The 15,197-nt window shown below is 46.1% G+C and overlaps 1 long non-coding RNA gene across 1 annotated transcript in view; it reads right to left on the reverse strand.

Moving 5' to 3' along the window:
- The window catches only part of LOC110480735 (uncharacterized), a 113,861-nt gene that overhangs the window by 96,737 nt on the left and 1,927 nt on the right, over positions 1–15,197 (reverse strand). The gene's annotated exons all lie outside the window — the stretch shown is intronic.

The following is a 15,197-nucleotide window of genomic DNA, read 5'->3' on the forward strand; positions in this document are numbered from 1 at the left end:
AAGGGGTCACGTTACGGCCCAGTTCTCTGCTAACCACGTTACTGCATATTTTTTCTCACCTGTGTGTGCAAGTCCAATCCATGTTACAGCTCAGAGGACAAATTCCTTGCTGAAACAGAGTTTGACCTTATGTTTAGCAGCAGCAATGACCACTGCTGCAGCAGGAGTGCCAGGCGTGTTCAGTTTTCTATGCAGACAGATCTGCTCACACCAGTGAAGGGCCACCAAAGAGAGGTGTGCACTGTAAACCTCAGGGGAAGAAGGGTGTGATGATATCCTGACCTATAAAAGTCTGCACAGTTATTATTTTTTGCCTATTCTACCTCCTCCTCCCTGTCCTGCACTTGTCTCCTAAGTGGAGAAGCACAGATTAGGTGCTGGCAAAGCACCTAGGAGACCTGGAGTCAATATCTTTGCCTGCTGCAATCCTTAGCATTTCAACTGGGTGAACCACTTGGGGTTTGTCTGTACCAGGTGAAGTAAATGGCTGGAAAGTTATACCTTCCTGTAGATAAATTCACCCAGGAGAACTGGCATGACTGTCTCCTGATCGATTTATAACTTGTCTCTCAAAGAGGTTGCCCGGGCTGCAGGGACGGCCCAGCTCCTGAGGAAAGCAGCTGGTGAACCCTGGTTTACAATCCTCATTAAAGTAGAGTAGCACCAACATAGGAAACTTTAAATGAAAAATGGGCACATTGGATCCCTCTATATATCTGTCTAGTCTGGTATCCTCTCTTCATCGGTGGTTGATAGCAGATGTCTAAGGGAAACTGAGAAAGGCGAGCATGTAGTGGTAATTCTCTGGTGTGCTTGCCAGGCTGTGGGTTCTTGAAAGCTTCCTAAAATCTTGTTGTTTAATACCATTTAGTTTGCAACTTTGTAAAATCTTTTTTGAAATCTATTTTAGGCATCCATAGCACTGCTGGCAGCAAGCTCCAGAATTTAATTACCCATTTGATGAAGCTTTTCCTTTTGTTAGCCTTGAATCTGCCACCTCGTAACTTTATTTTATGCTGTTTCTTCTGTATAATCCTGCTATGTGACCAAACTGCATGCAAGTCACCAGGACACTTATCAGGCTAATGTTTTGTGTATAGCTGCATGCTGTGAAACTGTTGTGGTTATGTTGTGGCTATATTGAGGATTTATGTGGCATGTGTCGAGGGGAGGTTGTTTTTCACTTAACCAAGCCCATACCAACATAACTCAATTTTAAATTCCATGACAATAACCTGAATAGGTCTGCCAATGATTAAACTCTTCTCTCTTCTTCGAAGTGAAAGCTTTGCCAATGTGAAGCAACTGATACACAACAGAATCACAGAATATGCTGGATTCGAAGGAACTCATCAGGACCATCAAGTCCAACTCCTGACCCTGCACAGGACACCCCAAGTATCACCATGTGCCTGAGGGCATTGTCCAAGTGCTTCCTGAGCTCTGGCAGACTTGGTGCTGTGACCATTTCCCTAGGAAGCCTATTCTAGTGCCCAGCCACACTCCAGGGGAAGAACCTTTTTTTAATAACCAACCAAAAGGTCCCCTGACACAATTTCAGGCCATTCTCTAGGGTCCTGTCACTAGTCACCACAGGAAAGAGATCAGTGTCTGTCCCTCCTCTTCCCCTCATGATGAAGTTGTAGAAAGCAGGTGTAGTCAAAAAAGCTTCAGTTACAGCTTTGTACAAACACTTGTCCAGTGTCAGGGAGTTTTACTAGGGAGTGTCTTGTGAGAATACCACGCTCCAGCACGGTGTGGGTGAATGGAGGCAGAGATCTCTGAAGTTTGCTCTTGGGGAAAGAGGTTTATTGGAGGTGCAGGAAGGTCCTGCCTCGTGCTCCCAGACGCAGCACGTGGCCGGGCCTCAGAGGGTGGGGGAGGCGAGAGACAAAAGGACGCTCTAGGAGAAGGGAAGCTCCAGGAGGGGAGGAAATTCCAAGAGGGGGGAAGAGGTTCCAAGAGGCCGCATGGCCCCTCGGAGCCCCCTTATCAGGGGCTCCTAGGTGGGTTGGGATAAGGCATGGGCCAATGGGGTTACAGACACTGATGTTTTAGGGGAGGGTACAGAGGTGTGGGGTGAACTATACACATTTTGGGGGGTGGGATGGAACAGCCCATTTCACCCCAGGACTCATCCGAGGGCAGGGGTGTCATCCGGCTGGCTGGGAGAACTGCTCTCATCCTAGCTGTATTATTTATGAACAATCATATTTATCTATCATCTGCAAAAGTGTCTCTCTGTGGAGATGGTGTGTATCATGGCTGTGCTTTGTACCAGCATGGAACTCCGATTCAGAAAACAGGGCTTTGCTGCAAGAGTGGTGCAGCAAGGCAGCTCACCCCTCTTTGCCACCAGACCCATCTGTAAGCCAACAAAAGTCTTTAGTAATCCAGCCTTTAAGGCTAAGCCAACCTGGTGGGGTGCTAAGATGTCCCTCAAGTCATGGGAAAGAAAAAGTAAAAATATTTTCATGAGGTCTAAGAAACCCTCCTCGCTCAATGCCTGTATGAATGGCACAAAGTTCATGAAGACCTGTGCTTCTGATTTGCTTAAAAAGCCACATCCCCAAGCCCATATCTGAAAGTCTGATAAGAGACTTGATTTCTCAGGAACCCTTGAGTTTCTATTAAACGAAGTGAGCGAGACTGTGAGTTCTGCTCATTTGAAATTCAAGTCATTAGTCCAAGTAGGAATCCAAATATGGAGTTGAACTTCTATCTTATGATATACTGGCCTTTCTCTTGGGCTGTAGTAAAGCAACTATGATAAGCTAACAAGTGGCATAAAATTTTCAGCTACTTTCTAAATGTTACAGCATCAAATAACCAAGCAGAATTACCAAAGAGTCAAAGGCATAGATTAGAAACATTAAGAAATGGTAAGAACTTACTGATAAGTTTTAGTGTCTTTGTTTTATTACTTCCCTGTCTCAGTCAGATCTGCAAACACACTGATTCATGTTTAATTGAACAACAGCTTCATTGTAAAACCTGCCATTCTTAGCTCCAGTAAAGAAAATGTCTTTAAAAACACCGCCCCTGCTTTCTAACATTGTACAGACAAAGAATTACAGCTCATCTGCCATAGGATATACTCTACAAGTGGCATAATCTCCTTTAAGTTTCCTTTTCTCTGTCATACATGATGTGACAAGTAGCAGCCTGGGGACCTGTGTGTGCTTCTGTGAAGCAGGGCTCCTTCCCCCTGCTCCTTCGTGCTCCTCAGTACCTCAGCCAGCAGCAGCAGCCTCTAGGCGGGTGTCCCAAAGCTGCAGAGCAGGGAAGGCAGGCCATGCAAGAGGTGAGTGAGGGTGACCTTCACTTCCAGTCCCCAAAGCCCTGCCCACACTCCAGGTTGAGCACAAGCAAATGCGTCCCACTTCCCTGAAAGCAGCACTCCATGGAGCATGTTCTTCTTCCACTGGCCATGGGCTGTAACATTCACTGCCTGTGATCAGATATATATATTTGATTGCTCTCATAGAAATCAAAAGGATTAGCTGGCTCTAAAGAGCATTGGCCTACATTTCACCATTTTTCTCATGAAGCTGAGCTGGATAGAGTGTGAAAAAAAGAGCTTGTGAATGCCCTAGTGCTGACACAGTTATGTCAGCCAAAAAAGAAATAAAAATACATGTCTCAAGAACTAGTTTCCTTTTTAGGTGCTCTTCTCCATGGCTTTCACTGCTGCAGAGGGGAGCCCCACCTCACTCAGAGCAGGCAGTGCAGAGATGATAAGGGTGTGCAGCCCAGCCTGGCTGTGGCTCCAGCTGTGTGCTGCTGGCACCTCCTCTGTCCACGCAGTAGTCTGGTGTCCTTGGTGCAGCTCCTAGGAGAGGCACACATCTGGTTCAAAGCTGAGGCTTGAGGATGACACATGAGAGGCTTCCAACCGGCTCTGATTCAGGATACTGCATCCATGTGCTCAAGGGTGCCCTTCACCTCAGCTTATTTCAATTCTAGCATATGGGCACAGTGCAGTGGAAGGTGCAGTGGCTTGGAGGAGAGTGGATGGTCCTTTAGGTCTGACTGTATGTATGATGTCCCAGGGTATGTCATAATTTGTGTCTGTGTCTGCCTTAGGCCGTGGGAGATTTCACAGCTCTAGTGTCACGCAAAGTTCACCACAGTGATCTAAATTGATGCAACCAAGCTAAAAATGACACTTCAGTACAGATAAGCCCTTGATTTTTAAGTTGGTTATTTACAGTAGATCAGCCTGTGTGAGTCACAGCACATTACCTGAACAGCACATTACACTACCTGGGTAAGGATGTGTCTGGTTCTGTCATTTTTTGCTATTTTTAAATTCTTTATGAAGCCAATGGTGATAGAAGGAGGCTGGAAACTTATCTGGACCAGTGAAGTCTTATTTTGCTCTAGGTTTTGACCTTTAGTCATTTTACTTTCAGCCAAAATTCCTGGAAGTCCTTTCCTCCTAATCTGTGCACTACAGATTATGAAAAGCTAATGAGAAAAGCTAAAACTCATTTGCTCAGAAAGAACAATTCCATTTTTTTTCCTGTGGCACATGAGAAAATTAGGCAAACAAATGCATTTTTCTTAGGCTTAGTTGAACAGAGTTTTATTTGACTTCACATAGGGGTACTGTAAGAAGGGCCTGGGAATAGGTCCCTGATGGGTTAATAACTCAAACCTTGTTTCCACAGGGCTTTTCAGAGCACTGTAGTTTTCCAGATGGAGGACTGGCAGCCTGGGGAAAGGTCTAGGCCCCAGGGGTCCTGGCAGTAGAAAGACAGGATGGGGAGTGTATATGAATGTTGCAAGAGAAGATCATATGTGTAGACCTCTACCTGACAACTGTGCCCAGCTCTGCTGTGGACCCCTGGCTTTGGCCACATGGGTCCATGAGTCATGGGCCAAGCACAGTGTCACTATAATTTGATTTGTAAGTGTTGCCTCCAGTGCCCTGGTAAACATCTGTCCATTATGAACAAGGCCAAGTCACTTTTCCCATCTCTTGCTTTCTGCCTGAGGGAAAGGTAAGAAGTGGTGACTCTTGTCCTTACTGTCGTGTTAAGGTCCAGCACTGGAGAACTGCTCACATGTTCTGAGCATTACTGATGATCCCAGAATGCTGAGACAGTGCAGCACAGTGAGGGTGCTCTTATATTTGAATTAATTTAGTCTTGAATTAAGACTGAAATATTTAAGAGTTAATTACCTACCCAAGAGAGGCTATTCTCCATTTTTTCTGTCTTGCTCATTTTTATGTTTTAGTCCAATGTGTGTCTGCATCTCTCTGCACTGCCCAGCCTCCTGCTGCCATTTGAGTGGTGAAAGAGAAAAGGCTAAATCTGTGGCTTATATATGAAGAAATCTTGAAGCTGCCCGCCAGATCCTCATTTTGGCTCCTGCAGGGTGCCTGAGGCTGGCACCACCCTGCAAAGCTTGCAGGTTTTGCTGACACATTGAGATTAAAAAAAGGAGTCACCTTATGTCCTTAAGAACCTAGGCATAGAGGTGACAGGTATTTGAGGTTAGGAGAAGTTTGCATTCATTCTGATGTAATAATTTCAGCCCCCTTGGAAAAATACCAGTGTTCCCCCTTTAGGTTTTTTAAAGCTGCATCCCCAAGAAGGCAAGGACTATGATTTTGCACAGAATGCATGTCTGTCAGAGGGAAAAAGATTATAAAAGAGTAGTTTCCTAAAAGCAAAATTGATTTCAATTGAAAGCATGTATCCAGCAAAATGCCTGGAAAATTTGACTGCTGCAAATACCTGACTTTATGTTTCAGCCAAAGATAAACTATCAGGCAGACTCAAGAAGTAATGGAATGAAATTATACTGTCTGTGTTGTGCTGGAAGGGTATAATAAATGATCCCCAGACTGCAGTCTCAAAGGACTGTGGCATTTTCATGAATTTTCTACATAGTGTTGCTTGGAGCCAGACAAGACAACCACTATCTTGCTTTTCCCATCTTGCCTATCCTGTTCAGGTCTGTTGCAAAGCCTGATGTGGAAAGGGTAGAAAAAGAGTGCTAGATCTGCAGAAAACAACTCCTGAAGTGGAAGAATGACAGTGGAGAGAAAAGCTTCTTCCCTGAGTACTTGTGTATGTCTGGTCTCTCCCACTTCTGCTCCTCACACCTCTTTTAGATAATCCCCTACTAGACCCTTCTTCTTTACAAAAGAAAATGGAGGGAAAAATTCATCTAAGTGAACTAGAGGCATGGATTTTAAATAGGTAAGTCAATTTTATTAAAGTGGACACCTTTAATAAGGGTGGGCTAAATCAAATGCTATTCTTAAGCTAAAATGTTCACATGTGGCTTTAATGCAGTTTAAATAAGTTTCTTAAGTTTCAGCACTTGCAAAGTTCATTCAAATTAGGTTTCTGGAGTATCTCCATATAGGTAAACCCACAGTTTCTTCCACTGATGAAATAGGGACTTCCCTGCCTCAGGAGGGTGCTGCTGCCAGACCCAGTTCCCCAATGCCTCGAAAGCTCTGCCGGAGGCACGGGGCCAGACATGCGCAGCCCTCTCTCCCAAGTGCACCAGACACAGGCTCTGGGCAGCTGCTTGTGGCTCTGTGCAAGGCTCCCAGCTGCAGCCTCTTCAGACACCTGCCAGCTGGCAAGGACAATGCTGTCACCTGCATGGAGCCATATCTGAGGTGGCAAAACACTTGCTTTGCTCTTTCTTCTGCCACCAGCTCCCCATGTCCCACATGCACCTGCCCAAAACAGGGCCAGAACCATGGACGTGCACTTACTCTTTAGTGTGCTTGGAAGTCAAGGGGGGAGAAGGGGATTTGCAGGCCTGTTCAGTGCCTGATGTGGATGACTTTCCTGTGCCATTTCATTAGGGAAACACAACTGCAGCAGATTCCTGGAAACCTGATCCCTGAGATAAACGTGGAAGAACTGAAACAGCAGTATCTGTCCAGTGCTTCAGACTGTCAGTTCAGAGGCAGGTCAGAGCCTCCCTGACCTGAACAGGGCTGTCAGTACACAGACAGCTGCTCTCACTCATGGACACCCCGTGGGCCTAAGTGGAGGCAAAAGTTACACTAAACAGCTTTCAGAGTCACATGAGCACTACTGGCATGCATTTTCTAAGAGACTGATGACATTTAAAGCTCTTCGAGGAAACTATTTGCTTTACATTTAAAACAGGATATTCATCCCACTGCATGAAGTGGAATGAAGCACACTAATCAGCCTTCCTAATGACCAAATGTTTGCCATCTCAGAAACATTCTCCTGGAGAATAAAATACACATCTTTATTGTACAGTTCTGCTTCATCAATAATGCTGGGACAGATTCTCTTACAAAGGTATCAGGTTTAAGAGAGCAGCCATCTTACTAACCATACCAGCCTATTTCCAAATGGCATTTTGAACACAATATAGACCAGGGACCTTGCTATCTAATCCATTATGCAATTAATTAGCACTTATAAATTAAGTATGGGCCTAGCAGAATGTGTCCTTCCATGTGGCAAGCCTCATGTGGCAAGGGCAGACCATGAGTCAGAGAGTCACCACAGACAATGCAAAGGCCACCTCAGCCGGTCACTTTGCTGGAAAAATGAGAGGAAATTCCCATGTACTAGGAGGCTGCATCTGAAGAAGGAGAAATATTCTCTTTGTGCACTCTTGTGCTGTAGGTGGTTTGTTTGTTTTCTGGTGGTGTTGACACATGGATGCTCAAATAGCAGCGTGACAGTAAGACAGGTACTTCTCTCGCCAGGTGAACTACTGTGTGTACACCGAGGTTTATGGTTCGCCTGTAATTGCAAACCCCGTGGGAAGGCTGATCTGCGGGCACCCTGAGGCTAATGGTGACTTACTCAGCCAGACCAGGGACAGCTCTGAACCCTCTTGATGGGTGGTGGTGAAATGCACCAGTGTGTGGCTGTGGTGACACCTCCCTCACCCCTGCACCCTGCTGGCCTCTAAAGCTCACCCAGGTGAACTTGTAGGGGCTGCAGTCACCCCATTAGGCTGGAGGGTGAGGTGCAACGTGCCAGATAAAAACTGCTTCTCCGAAGTGAGCCACAGATTAGGCTGGGGACTACGCCCAGTTTACTTAGCTGCCAGTGCACTCCCCAGCCTGGGAAATCCCTAGGTGGCATACTCCTGGCACCTGGGAGGTCACACTGATCACTGTGTACCTGCCCTGTTCTTAAGCTCTTTTTCTAAATATTTGGTACTGACCACAGCTGGAGAAGACATGCTGGATTAAATGGACCTTTGGTGTGTTATGGGTGTTGCCAGTCTCATGTGCTTATAAGCCACCAAAACTAGCTTGTAACAAAACTGGTTAGCTATGACCATTTTGGTAAGGAGTGTTCATTTGTGAAGTGCTTTGAATATCAGGAAATAGTAGATAATCTTTGATTACCAATAGTGACTGCATTTCCAAAAGGAAATATGGGTGGGGAGAAAAAGGAATTTCTATTTGATTCCTCGTCCTGGTTGCCTGGGGAATTCTTTTAACATGCAGAAGAACCGATTTGCATGTTGGTATTTTGGGGATGTTTCCTGTGAAAAAAGAAGTGCAACTTAAAACTAGAGGACTTGGAGGTCTTGTCACAATTATATCCTCCAAGGATTTGTGTTATTCAGCTGATAAATAGGTTTAAATAAGGGGAAAACAAAGGTATCGCCTTATGTCAATAACAGCAGCATCACAGCACACAACCTGTCCCATTGTTAGGCAGACACAGTGGAGATGTTTGCTCATGGTGTTCACTTGTCTGTGGCAGTCACTGGTGGTACCTTATTTAGCCAGGACTGAGAGTTTCTGAGAAATGCCTGATCAGTCTCTAGACACCAGTGACACAAGTGCCCAGGTCCCATCACAGTGTTGCAGGATGGATTCACTTTGACACAGATCTGTTACAAACGCCCATGTCAAACATATCCTGGCTATCTGAGCACAAAGATAAAGCAGATTTTCCAAGATATACAAGCATCTAAAAAACACAGTGAGGCTCATCCAGCTTTTTAAATCATTCACACAGGTCAGGTTCTTAACTCTTACTAATTATAATAAAAAATTATATGAGAACTATAATGAGAAAAGTGCTTTTTAAACACCTGTTGGATGTGTCTGTCCCCTTTGGACTGCATGATAATGCCTCTCAGGCTGTGTAGTGTACTGCAGTCCATAAGACTGGCTAAAAGAGAAAAGGGAATTTCAGATTCCAAAATGGTTACCACAGCACCAAATTCACATGAGGGAAATGAAGGCAGACAGCTTCCATCACAGCTGCATGATGTCTTTGGTCATAATAACTGGATGTATTTCCAGTTATTATTATTGAATGTAATCCCACTGTAGAGGGATTCTGCAGTGAAAAAGTGCTTGTTTTCTACAGGTCATTGTAACTTCAAGTGAGGGTGCAGTGTTGGTCACTGTAGGATGTCACAGTGGAACCAGACAACCCAAGCCAAACCAAAGTCCATCAAGAAGCCCACAATGGGCAGCAGGATCTCTGGTTTGCAGAGACCTCCACCCTCAGCTGGTAAGAAGTTCTAGTGTGGACAATGCTGGAGTGATCTTTAAAATTACCACATACATTTGTGAATAGTTTCAGGAAAAATACCTCCCATAAGGAGAAGGAGAAAGGCCTCTGGCAGGCATTGTAAATCATGTACCATCCCACTGATGTTTAGGAACAAGTCGAACCTGAACTTACCATTCCCATTGCCAGCTCCTGTGTGCTGCTAAGTCTTGCTCCTGATGGATAAAAATAGAAATATTTTTCCACTCTGATTTTGTTTTTCCTTTTAGAAATTTTGTTTTCCTTTTTCTTTTAGAGAAGGCCTCAAAATAGTTTTGGAGTTTATTCAGTTCTCGTTCTTTGACTTGGTTTCCTGCTGGATGTCCTGGGCTGGCTAATGCTGGGGAGAGCAGAGCTCTAACTGGAGTAGACAAGCAGGCTGGTGCCCAAATACAACTTTCATTAGAAACCCCATACAGGGCTTATGATCAGGGCCAAGTGGAGAATGAAGTTCTGCAATCTTACTGCCTGAACAGAAAAGGGCTAGCAGCCTGTTGAGCCAAACGGGGACAATTTTTTTGGACCAGCAGGGGTGAAGCTGTATCAGTGCCTCAGACTTGCAGCTGCTGGCTGCATCAGGAGCTCATGTAGCTGCCTGAGTTTGGTGGCTGCATACCAGGAAGCTGGCTACTGGTCTAGTAAGGTTCCAGGTGCCCATTATCACAAAACAAGTGCTCTTGATAGTTTCATAGCTAGTTCCTGGATAATGCTCCCTCCCTGTGTGGTGATCACTTCCAGATGTGCCAAGGAAAATGGTAGATTTCATGCAAGACAGTATTTTCATATTATTTTCTGTGAGATTAGAGTATTTTTTTTCCATATAAGCCCAAAAGCGAAATTCTGGCAATATGATATGACTTCTGATGCCTTCCCAAGTTGCCTTTGTCCCCATCAGAACAGTGTTGGTAGCTGGCAGGTTTCACTGTAGCAATCACCAGAACCCCACACTGTCTACTAGATTTATCCCAATCATCAAACACCAGGCACATATCACATTGTTTCTATTGCATCCCCCTTTTCTGTCTTTACCTGCCATCCAGTCCACCCCAAAACCCTTCTTTTGTTCTGCACATAGTCACCTGTTCAATGTGAAGTGATTCTTATTCTTCTATCACTGAGCATTTAGACCTTCTCCCACCAGGACTGGTGAAAAGACTGTATCAGCTGGTCATTTTGGCAGGGAAAAGTGGTTCAGCTCACATAAGTTAAACCAAAACAGGACTGAAATGGTTTATTGATTTATTAAGGACATGTAATTAATGGACAATCCATGAACTATACATTCAGGGTCTATGTCAGCAATACAGCAGTTCAACCACTAGGTTAGACACTTAGAAAACACTTATAAATTCCTGCTGGTTCCTAAACACACCTTTGTAACTAATCCCCAGACACGTGGGCACCAACCCCTCTCTCACTGACATGGGGAGCACAGGTGCCCCCAGGTATGTCCTTCTCCCACTGTAGTTGTGGGCACTCCAGCTCTGGGGGTGCCCACACCACTCCCTACAATCAGCTAATGCACCTGCTGGCAGGAAGGGACACCAGCAGGTCTCACCCCCGCCCAGAGGGTGAGTCCCACATGCTGCACCCATGGGGTCAGGCTGTGCACTGGATGCCTGCTGCTGATGGTGCCACATGGATGGGGAATTGCTGCATCTGACCTCTGGAGAAGCTGTAATGTCCCAGGCTGGATTCTGACAGTCTGAGGCCTCTCCCTACTCTGTTACTGGTTTTTATTTTTCTTTTATACAGTCTTTCCAACCAACTCATTCTTTCTCTCAAAATTGTCTTTGTCATTCCCTGGTTATCATTTAATCCAGCTGAAGGATGCTATCATCTTTAGCATGATCAGCTGTCTGCTATTTTTTTTTCCTCTTCAGCAAAACAAGTTTGGCGCAAATGCTTCAAACACTTTTGTGTTTTCTATCCATACATGCTTCTTAGTGTCACTTACCTGTTTTATTGGCTGTTGTCTTACACCTCGTTTTGCCAGGGGTGAGTTGTGGAGGCACTCCACCAGAACTAAAGCTGACATTAAGTAAAAGAATAGTGTCCCCATGTCTGAATTTGGAGGGAGGTTATTTCTACACATATTTACTTTCTCAGGGCCTACCAGTTCATGAGTCCTTGACCTTAGTTACCTCACTTTGCACAGCTATAGGCAGTTAATCTGTTTAAATTGTGCAGTCACTGTGCTCAGGGAACCAACTGGATATATCTGTGTATCTAATCACTAGTGACCCCACACTGTAAGAGGAACAAGGAGAGGAAGGAGGAAGATTTGAAAGACAGTTTTGTCCTGGGAGACAACATACCCTGCTTGAACCAGTGTTATGTGTAGCAGCTCCTGAATGGGTTTTTTTCTCCTGAACATTCCAGGCAGAAAATTGGAGGACAATCCCAAGGCAGTGTCCTGCAGGGCCAAAAAGCTGGCATGTGGACCAAACACTGGCACTTTTCTGGGACCCTGAGGGCAGTTCTTGAGGGTCACTACCCTCGCCTCAAGGCCCCCAGAGGACTATAAAATGGCTGTTTGCCACCTGGCATCTTGATGGCTGTCTGAGGGCTGCCTTTCAGTTCCTCATCCTCTCTCACCTGTTGTGTGTGATGCAGGCTTGGTGCCAAGCAGTTGACAGCTGCCCTTCTCCAGCTCCTGGGTGTGCCCATCCCCATTTGTTTGCAGTGGCAGCCCATGGAATAGTACCGACTTGAGGCCATTTTGCACACTTCTGTCACCTTATAACTTGCACTTGGTCCCACAGCCTGCATCACAGGCTTCTTCAGAGATGTTTCTAGATCACACATTGCCCGAAGTTTCTGTGTGTGACCATCAGCAAGCAACACAGTCTCCCTTCCCCCCAAAAATGGCACTAAAATGGCACTAATCAAGCCAGACAAATCCATACTTTGCTTTGCTCTGCACTGGCCATTTCTCTTTCACTGCTACATTAGAAATAGTTGTCCACCCTCCTGCCCCGTAGTGAGCACCTTTCCTTGCTCTAGGTGCTTTCTTCCAGTCCCACAAAGCAGGAGATGGAAAGGAAGCAGGAAATCTCTTTGATGGCTATGCTCAAGGCAGTGAGATAAATGCTTAGCAACTTCCATCCTGTAGGCTGTTCTTTCCTAGGTGTCAGTGCACAGCTTTCCCTAACCCCATCCTTCGTCCTGCAGCTAATCTCCTGGACATGCATTGCTTTGCACATTTTGTTCTTGGCAGTTTCCAACATTGCCTCAGGCCCTTATCGCCTTAAAAAATCAGATCATACGGTCATGGCCTTAGAGACTGTCTGATTGATATCTGAGCAGCCAAACAAACAGTAAATTTGAATAAAATTTGGCACCTCATTGCCTATTCTGCTGATTCTGAGAGGATAATTCAGACATCAAGTAAAGCGCATATCCTGAGCATGCACAGGACAGAGCTTCACTTTTGCAAAAGCTTGGCAAGAATGGTTTGCGACCCTCATGGAAGGGCATTTTGTCCATTCCACATCCTGCATGCCCCAGCCTGTCCACTCACAGGGATTAGATACTTCTGCCACCACCAACCCAACAGGACCTGTCTGTGTATTTATACAGAAATACAGATGCTTGCAGGAAGAGGAGAGAGTTTCCTGGTGATCCCTGAATAAACACTGATGAAGCCAGGAGCTCCTGCAGCACTGGAGCTCGTAGCGATGGTGTGCCATGCTCAGAGGAAGATCATGTTTCTGGGTGGCCTTTTACTATGTAATTGTGGTACAGTTCTTTAGATCTTCTCTGGTTGCTTTCTCCAAACTCACTTTCTGTAGTCATAGGAAATAATGCTGTGGTAGAGTGGTAGAGTGTATCCCCATTCAGCTCTTCCCTGATTTCAGTATCACCTTGAACCTCCCGGAATGTCTCATGCCTGTTTTGCTTTGGATGACCCTATTGCTCAGGTAGAAGGCAAGGAGAGGGCTGCACTGACTGCTGCTGTTGCATGTGCCCTGACCTAACTCATGTGTTGTTTCTCCTACAGAGCAGATGAACTGGGTCCTGGCCTGTGGATAACACAAGACATAACATTGTAGGGCAGGCTGTCTGGTGAGCAGATTTCATGCCTGGGTGACACCACCAGGAACCCATATATAACTCCCAAACTGCTGTCCTTTGTAGGGTAGCACGACTGAGTTATAAATTGCGCCCAGGTCATTAGAAAGAAAGCTGGTTCAGCTCCTCAGTTACCACTGCAGACTTGCAGCTGCAAGCTCTCAGGCCAGCAGCTGAGAGCAACAGACTAGCTGGCAAGAGTAGCAACTACACTCTGGTCTGGGGAGTCAAAAATGGGTGGGTTTTCCTTCAGCAGTGCTTGTGTATTTATTGGCTTATTGTAATCACAGCTGCCTTAAGTTGTAACTGATACCATCCTCCCTGCAGCGTAGATGATGTTCGCTTGGGTATCAGGTACTGCTGTCTGTGTTTGCTTTTGTTATCAACCACCATCACCAGGGCTCTTTAAAAGACCAGCTCTGACCAGCTCCGACCAAGGAGAAAAGACGGATTCCAACTATCTTCTTCCCCATGGCTCTCCAGCTCTTTTCCATCACATAAACACCACTGAGAGCTGATTCTCCTAACCCAGGATGAAAATCTGTGTGGCACATCTGGCTCCCTTTCATCATGTATAATATATCAAGGTGAGTTCATCAAACCAGACACTCCCAATGAAACACACACAGCCTTCTAGGCACACAGCCTCCTTGTATCTCTGACCTACAAGTCTTCATGGCTTTGAGGAGTCTGGTTGCATGTCTAAAGCTAAGGAACTATCCTCAGCCACTGCCATGAGTGTGGTTGCGAGCTTGAGGGTATCTGGCCTGTCTGGACCTAGAGTGGCTGCAGTCAAGTAAGGCTGAGCACCTAAAAAAGCAGGTCCCTTAGTTGCTTCAGGGGCTGGTTGTAGCCATGGAGAAGGGTGCCTCATTATGACTTGTGCCCTAAATGCTAGCTTTAATGGCTTTGGAAGGGTATGTGATGGTGGTGGCCAGACCACTCCTTGAGACCTGTGAAGAGCATGTTGAGTTTGGGTGGTACTTGATTCCAGGCTAGGTCATTCTTGCAGGGAACTACCAGAATGTGCACCTGCTAGGTAGTACCATGGAAAGGCTCATGTTGTATGCATTCATTGTGATTCCAGATCTTAAGGAAAAAAAAAAAAAAAGATAGATGGAACTAAAGTTCAGAGAATGTATCACTAGCTTAAGGGCAAGAAAACATGTGGAATACAATATTGCAACCCGACAGGAAGTTCAGGGGTAAACCCAATGCTTGGATGCACAGATTTAATTTAACTGTCCTGTAATGGTACCGGGGGATCAAGGCACATTGGTTACCTGTGATCAAAGAGGCGTCCCCGCAGAGAGCCCCCCAACCCCACCCGGCCGGGCCAGGGTGCGCTGCCGGCGGCTGGGTGTTCCCCAACCCCGAGGCGGCAGTGGCGTTTGTGCAGCGCCCTGAAGGTCACCCTGCAAGGGCGGCGGCTGTCGCGTGTGCGAGTTGTGTCCCTCCCGCCACAGGGGATGGGCAGGTCCTGCTGCCGCCGGGGAGCCGCTGCCCGCCCCTCCCGGCGGGGACTCCCAGGACGCGGGCGGCGGAATGCGAGGCCGGGACGGGAGCGCTGTTGGCGCT

Source organism: Lonchura striata, chromosome 2, assembly GCF_046129695.1.
Source record: "Lonchura striata isolate bLonStr1 chromosome 2, bLonStr1.mat, whole genome shotgun sequence".
In the NCBI taxonomy this organism is placed as follows: Eukaryota; Metazoa; Chordata; class Aves; order Passeriformes; family Estrildidae; genus Lonchura; species Lonchura striata.